At 45.8% G+C, this 13,430-nt stretch overlaps 1 long non-coding RNA gene across 2 annotated transcripts in view; it reads left to right on the top strand.

Annotated features, from left to right (window-relative positions):
* The window catches only part of LOC123645233, an 80,902-nt gene that overhangs the window by 7,598 nt on the left and 59,874 nt on the right, over positions 1-13,430 (top strand). For both annotated transcript variants that reach the window (XR_006737454.1, XR_006737455.1), the window contains exon 2: positions 11,351-11,450. This is a non-coding gene — a long non-coding RNA (uncharacterized LOC123645233). The remainder of the gene's footprint in view (positions 1-11,350; positions 11,451-13,430) is intronic.

Genomic DNA, 13,430 nt, shown 5'->3' with positions numbered 1-13,430 from the left:
CAGAATTCCCAGAGAATACACGTATGCTTCATCTTTTGGTTTTGAGTCAGATTATTCATTTCCATGTAATTCTTCTAAAGCATCCCCTTTCTCATGGCTGTCATGAGGTGAAGAGCCTTAGAGAGCTCCTATTGATTGCATCTAATTTAAGCTTCTGTCTAAGAGTGACCAGTATGATAAAGGAGATAATAGTCATTGCAGCTGAGAATGTGGAAGGTGGAACTCTTGGGCACTGTTGGAGGGAGAGTCAACTGGAGTTGGTACCACCATTTAGGAAAGCATTCTGGCTTTGTTGAGATTAAGCATGTACATGTCCTATGACCTGTGAAAAACTCAGGAATATGTATTTATTCCAAGGAAATTCTCCCACAAGCCCGTAAGGACATTCATCATGGGATTGCTTGGGGTAGCTGGATGTTGAAGGCAGCCTAGGTGCTTATTACTAGAGAAAGGTGTTAGTAAAATATGGCTGATGTGCACTGTTGAATACTAAATAGCAGTAAGAAACAACCAAGCAGAAGTATATAGCAACACTGACAAGTCTTAGAAACCTAGTGGTAAGGGGAAAAATACAGGAAACAGAAAAAGACATATAGAACATTACACCATGTCTGTAAAGACACACATAAAATACCTTTTGTAAGAAAGTATGCATGCATAGCTAAAGATATAGTAAACATATCAGAGTATGTGCTATGGGGTGGGGAATTTAACAAAATAAGAAAAGAAATTTGCATGAATTAATGAAATGCTTAAAAACTGAACTTTTAATTCACATTTCTTCACCTGAAGTAAAAACAAATATATAAGGGCAAAACCCACTCCCAGCCCCAAAACCTTCCTCTGTCAGACATACAAGGGCCTTTACAGTCCAGCCCAGCATGACCTAGCCCAAAGCTAACTCCCCATTTCAGGTGCCATCTTCCTCAGTGTTACTTCACAACAAACAGGTCTTGGACTTCCTCTCTTGACTTTTTTTTTTTAGCTGCAGTCAACATCTTTTCATCTTGGCTCCTTGCTACATTCACTTTCAGTATGTCCCTAGCAGACAGGTGCTGACAACCAATGTGATGTGGACACTTCTGACAAAGATGTGTCAGGCTATGTTAGATCAGGGAGTTTGCTTTCTCCAGCTTTGGTGACACCATTGATTTGAGAACCTTAGGAAGTCACTTAATTGTGTTTCTTTCTCCTGTAGCACATGCCACACAGCATGGTCATCTATAATTCAGGTATTTCTGTTCTCCATTAGACTGTAAGTTCACTGGAAGGGTCAGAACGTTATTTGCCTGTGTCCACTGCCCAGAACTAATCACATAAGTGGCCTGTCTCTAATAATGTTTGACAAATGAATGGATTCCCTGGTTTCCTAAACCAAATGGTGGAACAATCTGGCCTCTAACTAACTTACACAATCTAATTCCCAAAAATTTTCATGGGTAGAAGTTTCAACACAGGGGTAGTACATTGTGTTATGGACCTAGACTATGCCACAAAATTAATATATAATAATAAGAAGTGTTGTCCAAGTTCTTGTGTTCTGACGCATCAAGTAGCATGTCTGTTTCCCTTTCCTTCAAGACATTGCAGAATGTGTACTTCAGAAATGAGTGAATGAAATTAACACATTGCCACACTAGAAAAAAATTTTTTTCCTTGGGGCCACGGTGTTTTATTACACAAATAGAATAAAAACTTCTAAAACAAAACGACCCTTTCTAATTTAATGAAAAATTTGTTATTTTTTATTGTTTTCTGTGCATGAGTTATATGCAACTTGAAAAATAGTTCTCCCGGCTCCCAAGATGAAGAGATGTGTGAGTTACATATACTTCATGAGACCCTGGCTCAAAACTAGTGTGAGTTAAATACAACTCACACTGCAGTTAATGTGTTAAAGAGAATCTGGATACCCTTAAAGTGTGCAACTCTTGGATTCCCACAGTTTGGGATTGAAAGCAGAATGGGGTGAAACTTTGCAGGTGAATAACTGTGCAGGAAAACAGTGTGTATACGTCACTGAGAACTCGCATCTTTAAGAGAAATCGAAGCTACCTTCTGTGCAGTCAGATCTGGCATGCACCTTACCAGCAGGGTCGGACACGTGCTAGGTTAGCAGCTCACGGGGAAGTCTGCATTTCTTCGCTTTGCGGGTGACGGATGCAGGCAGCAGCGCTGCACCCACCGCTGGAGACACCGTCCCTCACGTCGCAGAACGTCACGGGAACCCCCACCTAGCTCGGACTGCCAGTGGGCCCGTCCTCATTGGCACAGGCCCCATGAAGCGGGGCCAGAGCCTCTCGCGACATCTGGGAGGGGTGTGGCCTGATGGAGGGGAGGGTCACTCCCTTTTATGACCACTGTGGACACAAAGCCTTTGGTTTTTGGAACTGGCTTTTCTCGTTGTACTGATCACTTTTCTCAAAAGGAAAGGTTAATTTTTAAATTTGCTCTTTCACCACTGCCCTTCTCAGGGGTCCAACACTCATTTTTACACACGCAACCAAGTGGAATGAAAAGACCCTCTCACAGCTAAGGGAAGAGCAGTTAGGCGGTGAAAGGGGTTGCTCTTGGGCCTGGCCCGCAGGTCCCGTCCGCGCGGCAGTGGGCGGTTTTCGGCTGCGAAAGTCATCTGCGGTCTGCGGGGCTTCCGGGTGGTTAGCGCTGCTGCGGCTGCTCCAGGATGGAATCCAAACCTCAGGCATATGCAGAATGTTTAAATTGAAGCTTGAGTATATGGCTGCTGTGGGAGCAGCGCCGGTTCCCTGGTGCAGTGAGCTGTGAAGTCCGCCGTCTGTCCCGTCTGTCTCGTCATAAGCAGACTGCGAGGACTCGGAGCCTGCTGCTCCCGTGCTCTCTACCCTTCCTCTTCTCCCACTCCCGGCCTCCAGCCCTCCCGGCCTCCTGGGCCCACTGCCTGCGAATTCACCCAGCTCTGCCTTTGGGGCATTGGACTTTAATAATTGTTGGGATGTGGCAACACTAAAGAAGGAATAGAATTAATTAGGAGGGAAAAAATGGAAGGGTAGGGAGATGGGCTGTAGTGGAGAATGATATAGGTCCTTTTGCAAGAGCAAAAGCTAGGAAAGATCGTATCTCAACCCCAGCTGTGTATTAGAATCACCTGGGCGGCTCTTAAACGTCCCCAGTTCAGCCGCACCCAAGACTAATTTAGTCAGCATCTCTGGTGCTGAGACCCAGACATCAGTTTTTAAAGCTCCCCAGGTGATTCCAAGGTGTAGCCAAGGTTGAGAACCACGGCTCTAGATTCAGGAGACTTATGTCTTGGTTCTAGTTAAGCTATTAATAGTCAGTGTGGCATAGTCAAAGTTATTTATCCACTTTCTCTTTAATTTTCTTACCTATAAAATGAGGGGATTACCTTGCAAATGTATTCAGCCAAAAACACAATTTCAACCCCCAGGGACCATTTTCTAAAAATCGTTTTCTAGCTCTGAAACTCTGAGTCCATTCAAATGGCAATTGAAAGTCAAGCTGAGACTTAAATTCTGAAGTTTTTTGAAGTATTCGATTTGAGAGTTCCTCTCTACTTCAACCTCATTCACAAACCCTTCTAACAAGTCTGATAGAAGAACTGGGTAACTTCTAGGGCTTTCTCTAATAATAGGAAAGAACAGTGGGTCAATTTGTCCCTCTCTCTTATTGCTAGTTAGCTAAAGAATTAGGCAACTGTCAAGAAAGATGTCTGGTACTAGCTCATGCTCTCTCTCTCTCTCTCTCTCTCTTCCTGCATCTGAGGATAATTGCTACCAGGCAAAGATATTTAAAATAAATCCACTTACAAAGAGAATCACGGCTTTGTAATCAGTGCGAAAAAAGTTTGGATCTTCCTACTGACAGTGAAATTAAAAGATATTAAAATGTATTTTCTTAGGTTTAACAAATCTAGGTTATAATTCCAATTATGCACTTATTGTTAAAAAATGAATTATGTGTTAGTTACTTTTCTCAGTAAATTTTGTAACGTTTATATCATAACGTTGCTCACTTTACTTGGACTTCTAAAGCCTTATCACAAAATAGAGGTAGGGTTTTTTTGTTTTTGTTTGTTTTGCAAAAATATTTAAGAGTATATTAGTTTTCCCTAAAGCCTTCTTTATCCTTTGATATCTAAATCATTTTCTTTTGAAGGGCCTGTGTGGCACCAGTGTTCTCAGTACTGTGTTCTTCCATTGTTAACCAGTCTAAACATCTCAAATCGTTATTTGTCAATATCTTTGCTTGAGATTCAAGCAATTCTCCAACATCAGTTTTGGCAACTTCATGAAATCTTTTAACTTTTGTAAGTTTTGCAGCTTCACTCTGCAGGTATTGTGCAAAATATTTATGTTATATTTGCTGAATTTTTATGATGGCCGGAGACTAAGCCACAGAGACCTCATCGGTGGGGTACTAATGTTAGCTGAGAAGTGATGTTTTAGTAGGGATCAATTTTAGAAATGGTTGATTTATTAATGAATATTTTCACTACTCAACTTCCCAACTTCATGAATTGGAGAATGAATGCTTGAATAATTATAAATATACATATACTTATGCCATATTGTTGTCCCCATATATACACAAAAGAGGTAAATGTACACTGTTAAGTGTACTAGTTAACACGAATTATTGTGCCTTGTACTTGAATGTGCCATTACAGACAATGTTACTATTTCCTGTGCCTGGGAAGTGGGTACATTAACCAAATCCTAGTGACTGTGTCCTTAGAAAATGACCACTAATTTTTATGTATAGTAATCATAATCTCTATCACTTAGCCAAGTCAACACTCTAAGCCCATTACCATATTTACAGCAGCTCTGTGATTGACATGCACAATAAGTTCACGTGCATGCTCTATGTTCTTAACTCCCCATTGAGATATTAATAACTGGAAGTGTTCTGTAACAGTTCTTCACATGTAGAAAGCCCTTCTCCTTAGTCCAGTCTGAAAAAAAGCATTTGCTTGGCCCTGGACAGGAAGCTAATTCTGTGTATATAGCCTTCTAACCCAAACATTCATCACAGAGTCCTGGAGCTGTGTTGGACTCCTCTGGCATCAGCTCAAACCGGATCAGCATGGCCCCTCAGCCCCCTGCTGTGACATTCCTAGTGCTCAGATGCCTACCAACTCACCAGGCGACTTGCTTTTTTTATTCTTTTTATTTTCTTTTTTCTTTCTTTCTTTTTTCTTTTTACACTTGCTAGAAGCTTTTTATTTTTTTAATTTTTTTAAGTTAATTTTATTTTTTGAGACAGGTTATCCCTCTGTTGCCCAAGCTAGTACAGTGGCATCGTCGTAGCTCACTGCAACCTCAAACTCCTGGGCTCAGGTGATCCTCCTGCCTCAGCTTCTTGAGTAGCTGGGACTATAGCTGTGCACCACCACACCTGACTAATTTTTCTATATTTTGTAGAGATGGGGTCTCCCTCTTGCTCAGACTGGTCTTGAAGTCCTAGCCTCGGGCAGTCCTTCTGCCTCAGCCTCTCAGAGTGTTAGGAGAGCCACAGAGCCTGGTGTGAGCCACTGAGCCCGGCTGAAACTTTTTATTTTTAAATAATTTTAATTGTTAAAAGTTTTTCCTTGTGCCAAGAGAATATCATCCTCCCTATAGCTTCTATCCCACCATCCCCAGTTCTGTGATCAGAGAGTTACTACCCCAAACAAATAGCATTTCTTTTCTGGGTCAACGCCCTTCATACAGTGGAAGGCCCTATCACCTGAACTGGGGTGAGAAGCTCCCTGCTGTGGATTTACACATCTTAATCACTTCTTCAGCAGGCTGTAAACCTAGAACCAGAGATTTTACTGGAATTGAGCAGTCAATTAGTAAATTAGGACCAATTGAACAAGGTTAAACACAGGCCAATAAATCACTTGTAAAAGTGTTTGCATAATCTTCTAAAACAAAGGTAGTTTTTTTCCCCCCCAGACACCTGTGTAAAAGGTGCCTCAACCTACTAACAAGAATGTGGTATAGAAAGGTCACAAGGTTGATAATCCACTTCCAGGATCTGACTGCTCACGCTTTGAGACCCACCAAGGCTAGTGCTTCTGAATCAGTTTGTTTTGACAGCCGACCTCTGTTGAAAGCACAGGTCCTCTAAGAGACAGCCTTTGAGTGTCAGTAGCCACCATCCAGCTGACTCCTTCCTTTTAGGAGTACAAGAAGCTTGGTACGAGGAAGAAGGAGCCTCTCAGGAACTTTCTTTACCTGGGCACAGAGGAGGAAGGCGGTAGACGGTGCACAGAAGGGAGGAGGCAATCTTTTAGCTGTCTCCCTTTCTATGATGACGGTGTTTCTGAATTTGGGAGTTTAGGGGCTTCCCTTTGTCCAGCTGTTTCCTCGCCTTTTACCTGCGGAAGGAATCTGCCTAAAAGAGCAACATGAAGGATGGCACCTCCTCTCCTTGTGCAAGGAATAGAGGCCTGCTGAGGGCACCCCTGTGGTGGCTGTCTCTCTGGGGTGCCCATCTAAATGGAGCAGGCACCCCAGCTGCGGGTGAGGGCAGGAAAAGCAGGGGTTCTGGAAGAGGATTTGGAAAGGATTCAGGGAAGAGACAGGGAGTGGTGGATAAGGCTGTGTTTGAGACAAAACAGCAGTAAGACTGGTGCTACCCTATGACCAGGGTTCTGAGCCCCACTGTTGGGTCCCAGGGGGAAGCTTCCCCTCCGGGCGTCATCACTCCCCCAGGGTCTCCTGAGCGTCAGGGAGGCTTCCACCATAGGCATCCCATCCTGTGATGCCACATCTGACTTTGGTAGAGGTTTCATTTGTGTGTGATCTGCTTTTCAGCCAGACTCTGAAGTCTTATTCTGGTCTGTCTCTTCCTCCTCTTCCTTCCCCACCTCCACAAGCATTCTGCCTCATGCAGTGTTTTCTGGAATCTTGTCCCTGACCATCTGCCTGGAAATCCCTGGTAGCACTTGTTTAAAATGCAGTTTCCTGAGTCCCACCTATGTATTGAGTCAGGTTCTTTGAGGGTGGAACTCAGGAATCTGCATCATCGACAACCTCCCTGGGTGGGCGAGGCATAGAGGACCCCTGGGCCACTGGTTGTGCAGTCAGTCAGTGGTGCTAACCTGACCAGTCCTAGGAGAAGAGGATGGGGGAGGACGACAGGCATTTTAATGGGCATCAGCAGCTTTGTGGTTCTGTTTGCAAAGGCAGAAAAGGAAGGCAGGGGAAGAAGGCAGTCTAACAGATGAGCATGCTGGCCTGGACTCTGGCCCTGTGCACGCTGCAGGAAGCTCTTGCTCAGCTTGGCCTTACACCTTAGCCTGGCTCCTCTGGGCCCTACCCCATCCTCCTCTGACTCTTCTTGAGTTGCCCACACTGCCTGCCCAAGGAGCTAGAGGCTGGCGCTGTCACTTGCTTGGGCAGCTGGGTCAAAATTTCTATGGGCCGGGCACGGTGGCTCATACCTGTAATCCTAGCACTCTGGGAGGCCGAGGTGGGAGGATCGCTCAAGGTCAGAAGTTTGAGACCAGCCTGAGCAATGAGCGAGACCCCATCTCTACCAAAAATAGAAAGAAATGATTGGACAGCTAAAAATATACATAGAAAAAAAAATTAGCCGGGCATGGTGGCGCATGTCTGTAGTCCCAGTTATTCGGAGGCTGAGGCAGTAGGATCGCTTACGCCCAGGAGTTTGAGGTTGCTGTGAGCTAGGCTGATGCCATGGCACTCACTCTAGCCTGGGCAACAGAGCGACACTCTGTCTCAAAAAAAAAAAAAAAGTTTCTATGGTGCTGGGTAGGAGGCAGTGTGGGTAGGTGGGTGGCTGGGAGTGGCTCTGAGAGTGGCAGGGCAGACAGACAAGGCACACGGGTGCTCTGTAAGTGCACCATCTCTGACCTCTAAGGTAGGTGCCTATTATTCTCACTTGCTTCACAGAGTACCCCGAGGGGCTACCCACACACCTTGGGGTGTCAGATGTGCACTATTTAATGGTGATCATCTGAATGAGATAAATCACTTGTGTGAGTTACCAGTAAACCCAGTTTGCAGGGTGGAGCATACCTTTGGCTTTCCCAATCCATCAGCCCCTGGCTGTGTCAGCGTGAGATTCCTCTCGCTGTGCAGCCACACCCAGCTCCCTCATAGCAGAGTTAGGAATGGGTCTTGTGTCTGCATTTTACCTTGTTCTTAAAAGTATCCAGGCAGGGAGATGGAGGACCCAAAGTCCAGCTGAGGAGGCAATTTGGGTTAATGTAGGCATCTGGGTCGCCATCCCAGTGTCTTTAAATAGCAGGTTATTGATAGAGGGCTTCTGACAGCCAGCAATTAGACTTGAATTAATTGATAACCTATTTATTTGCTCATAAGGTTGAGGACAGTGGTTTTCAAGCTTTTGTGTATATCAGTGTCACCTATTAAGCTTGTTAAAACAGGTGCCCCACCCTGGACTCTTAAGAGATAAGACCTGGGAATTTATGTTTTCAACAACCCGTCATGCAATTCACACACACACACACACACACACACACACACACACACAGAGAGAGAGAGAGAGAGAGAGAGAGAGAGAGAGAGAGAGGGATGAGAACCTCTGCTTCCTTGAACTAGGAACTTCTGCAGTGTTTGTTTCTTAATTAAAGCAGGGTATTCTGCTGCCACCCACGGCCTTTTCTTCAAGTGTGGTGGTTTGCACCCTGTCAACTTGGCTAAGATGGAGCTAGCTTCTCCAGATCCCCTTTCCTGTGTGGTTTTGAATTAGAGTTGGCCAGAAGAGGAATTTGTACAGGATTTGGAAGATGTGAGGCGGTGGCCATTACTCTCTGAAGGTCTCCAGGGTCAGATGTGGTGACAGACAGACACAGAGGTGCCAGCAGGTTCCAGCTTGTCCTCGCTCTCCCCTGCTCCTCATCCAGCTCCCCTTCCTGACCAATGATGCTAAGACCAGCAGCAGCCCAGCCCCACCCTCAGACGCTTGGTGGCATTTGCACAGAAGAGGGACCTGCACAGGGCACAGCTCCCCAAAGACCTGCCCATGGGCTTCTCTTTACAGTCCCTACCCAGTGGCAGGATGTGTTTAGCTTGTGCAGTTGACTTCTTGGTGGCTCCTTCTGATCCTCTGATTCCTCCTGGGCGTTCGCCTCCCCGGGTCCTCCCACAGTTTCGTAAGGTCTAATTGCTATACTAAGTCCCTTGTCCCATAACTCAAAGGGGTTCTGCTTCTCTGATTGAACCCTGACTGATGAGTCAAGAAACACTTCCCGCATCTGAACTAAAGCAAGACTTGGGAATTAGCCTTCCATTTAGATGCAAAGGAAAGTCCATGGGATGTTAAGATGTGTAGACACGATGAAGGCAGCTAAAAGGTAACCCATCAGTCTTACCTTCCATGGTTATAGGGTAGTTGAAAAATGTGATTCCCCCAAGTTCTCTGCTGGCAAGTACAGTACTTGGGCAACAGTAGTAAAAGTCACCCACTCCTTTCCTCCTCCCTTTCCCTTTAAGCCAGGTGCACTTGTTCAGGCCACAACCTGCACAACAGTATGTGGCAGTCTTAGGTACCCATCCTGCCACTTTTCGCAAGGAGGACCTGAGTCCAGTCGGTAACTTCTTCCTACTATCATCAAGCATAGACAGGTCACACGATGGCCCCATCAAAATGTTTCCAGGAGGGATAGGAATTCTTTGGCTCATTGTAAGATTTTTCCCTGCCCCAGGGCTGTGGGCAGCCATCCTTTTCTGACCACCCACGTGAGCAAGCTCTGTGAGCACCCTTAGGACAGTGTCTCTGATTTAGTCACCTTTGGATCGCAGTGTCCAGCATAGCACCTGGCACAGAGGAGCATGCAGTAAATATTTGTGGAATGAGTGAAGGTACCATGCAAAGGGCACACTTGGTTTGGAGCTAGGACTTTCTTATCCGGCTGTATCTGGAACCAGGCACCAGATCTTTGCTTCCCTTAGAGCGTGCGGCACACACACTGAGAGACAGCGCTGTAGACAGGCCCACCGCTGGCCACCGTGGACCTGACTGATCTGAGGCCCCCAGGGGGCTTGGTCAATCTTAGCTGATGACAGGCTACATCAGGGTTGATAAATATGTAACACAAGAGCCCCTGCCTCGTCCTCCAGAGCCCATGGTTGCTAATTTATTGTAGCCCTTGGACTTTCTCAAGATAACACCCCAGACAGCTACTGCTATCTGATCAGAGTTGCCACTCTAAATGGAAGCCATTTTTCACCCTCGGGCAGCCTCTCATTTCTGTCTTACTGTCATCTACACCATCTGAGGCTTCCATATTTTTGTTTATGGGGAGGTCTTTACCAAAGAATACCAACAAGGGAAGCAGAAATTGAGTTGTAAATAAATGGGACCAACTTTATCCAGCTTAAGCAACCAATAAACCAACCATGAAAAAGGAAAACAAAACCAAACATTTTTTCCCAATCAAGTGGAAAAGGCAAAAAGATGCCTTGGTTTGTATGATGTGGTGCAACTTCAATATGGGGGTTTAGTGTGGATCCAAGTGCCTGGGGCCAGGGCTGTTCCCACTGGGGACTGTTTTGTTGTAGAGAAATCTACCCCCCCACACACACACACATACACATGCACGGCTGTCACGGTCTCCAGAGCCTGCCCATCCCCCTGCCCTGCAGTTTCCTGGCTTCACCTGTAGAGCTTGGCATTGGGAAGCAGTGAGTTGAACCCCTGGCATGCTGTCAGGTGAGGTGAGGAGGGGTGAGGCACCGTGGTACAATGGAAGGAGGTGACAAGAGGTAAACGCTTGGCTTCTTGCCTCTGTTCTGCCACCTACAAACCATGTGACCAGGGACAAGTCAGCATTTTTGAGCCTCCACTTCCTCATCTGTTAAAGGAAGTGGAGGGTAGTATTACTAGTATTAATTGCTTGCATGTATCTCACTGGGATATTGAGAACATATGAAAATTGAAATGTCGAATGTGAAAGTGCTTTAAGTAAGGGAGGGGAAAGTTTTTGTATTGTTCACTACTTTATAGCACTACATTATAGGCTGACCCATAAGTATAGTGGAGTGTTTTGTAAAATCTTTGTTGAATGAATAAAAGTGAACACAAAAATCTTACTCCCCCGGGAGTGGGGAGGGGCATGAGATCAGGAAGGGGCACATGGGAGGCTTCAGAGGTGGAGTTGGCATTCTACCTTTTTGTTTGTGTGTTGAATGTTCTTTTGTACATATTCAACATCTAATGAATGTACTTTTTAAAAATTAATGCAAAAAGAAAAAAGTGGAGAGAGAAAACCCTTGTGAAGTGCCTTGCCAAAGGAAGATAGTGTTACTGTAACTCTTGATGTTGCTTCTGCACTAGCACTGAAACTCTGCTAAGTTATCTCACTTAATTCATGCAGGTTCTGTTTGGGGCAAGCATGGCTGGAAGCTGGAGGAATTCATGGAAAGAAGGTTCTATCAGGGACTGAGGCTTGGTAGGGTCCACTTTTCTAGGAGAAGGTATGTACGGTGATTCTGTGGTTTGAATGCACTGCCTTTCACTTGTGTGTGGGTCACTCCTGTGCCTCACCAACGTGAAGTTCAGGTAAGCTGTCATGTCTTTGCTTGTGCAGAGCCTTTCTTCACCTTGCTAATTCTTACTCATCTTTCAACACCTACTCTAAGTGTCATCCTTTCTGGGAAGTTTCTCTGAACCACCACTATGGATTAAGCAGCGTCTTGCTACCTTAGCACATGTATGGCAGTGGTTCTCAATTGGGGGTGATTTTGTTTCCCTGGCGACATTTGGCAATGTCTGGAGACATTCTGATGGTCATGACGGGGGGTAGGGTGGGCAGAGGATGTGCCCACTGGCATCTAGTGGGTAGAGGCCAGAGATGCTGTTGAACATCCTACAGTGCACAGCACAGCCGCCCCTCACAATAAAGAATTATCTGTTCCAAAATGTCAGTAGTGCCACTGTTGAGAAACCCTGCTCCATGGAGTGAAAGTCTCTGCTCGTGTCTCACTGAGGCCCAAGCTCGTCCTGGGCAGGGACCTTGTTGATTCAGCCTTTCATCCCCAGCACCCAGCACAGAACCACACACACACACACACACACACCCGCACGTGCATGTATGTATGCATAAACTATGTATCTACATCTATTTTTTTTTATTCATTTATTCACCTATGGTGTGTGTCAAGTGCCATACTTAGCTAGAGATGCACAAAGCTAAAGTCCCTGCTGTCAAGGAGCTTTGTAATTGAATGGAGGAAAAGGTCATGTATTAATAAATACCTGATTATTCACAAGACAGGTTGAAGCGGGGCCACCATGGAGGATAGGCAGAGTGCCTTGGGAGCCTGATTGTTAGGTTGAACCAAATGAACTTGTTGACATTCTACCTTTTTGACTGGAAAAACAGCAGTTTTGTATGATTCACCCCAAAATGTGGTTTAAACTACATACTTGGACCAGGATGGGGTGACGTTCAGACTTCACAGAGGAGAGGCACAGGAAATGTGTTTCAGGTCTCCTCTGCATGGTCCCTCCCTAAAAATAAGGACCATTTTTAAAAATAATTTCTTTGTATTTTCTTCCCCCACATCACAGTTCCTGGAAGAGTGCCTCACATTTATAAGGCTTTAGTAATTTTTTGTTGACCAGGGTTCAGGTAATTATTTGTACTGCAAGTTTTTATCACTGTGACTGCACTTTAACCCCCAGGAACTCTGGTGAACTGTGTTATATACGCACAAAATATAGAATGCTTTCCTGGTGGCAACAGGTACAAGAAAACACAGTCCCCCCAGACTCTCCAAAGCCACAGCCTGTCAGAGGAGCCATCATGGTAACTGACAGGGGCTAAAAGCCCAGAAGCACAGCTGGTGGCCATCTGTGTGGTCACATGCCCCAGGGTGTCAGGCAGCCCCACACCTGGCCACAAGCCTTGGCCACTTACTCACCTCGTGTTCTGGAGCAAGTGGTAGCAGATAAACATTTCAAAGCTGGACTCAGAACTTGGCAGAGTCCTGCTTTCAACCATGTGCAGCCAGAAAACTCTGGAAAACTGAACTGTTCAGAAGGGTCAAACTTCGGTAAGTCTGATAAAGTCTGGCTCCAGGTGCCGATCTAGTCTCTTCAAAGAATTTCCTGGAAGCTCATTGCTGACTGGCCGGATGTTACCAGTGGTGGGTAGCCTCTGCTTGTGGGTGGAATCAGGCAGCTGGGACACCACCCCACGGCCCCGATGCAAGCCCGGGCGGGCAGGAGCGGGAGGCTTGCGGACAAGAAGAAGATAAGCCTGGGACAGCCCCGCAGGCTATCCAACCATCTGCCAGTTGGATCTATTCCGGGCCACTGGTGACCCCTGCAATGACACCAGACACCAGTAGCAAGAAGGCCTGGAATCCAATATGCTTCTCCCCTCTCTTTGGGACTCCCAGAGAGCAGAGGTATCTCCTATCCTCCCGAATGCAGCAGTGACATTAAGGACA

The sequence above is a fragment of the Lemur catta genome, chromosome 9 (assembly GCF_020740605.2).
Source record: "Lemur catta isolate mLemCat1 chromosome 9, mLemCat1.pri, whole genome shotgun sequence".
Classification (NCBI taxonomy): domain Eukaryota; kingdom Metazoa; phylum Chordata; class Mammalia; order Primates; family Lemuridae; genus Lemur; species Lemur catta.
This window is presented reverse-complemented; position numbering and strand designations above follow the sequence as displayed.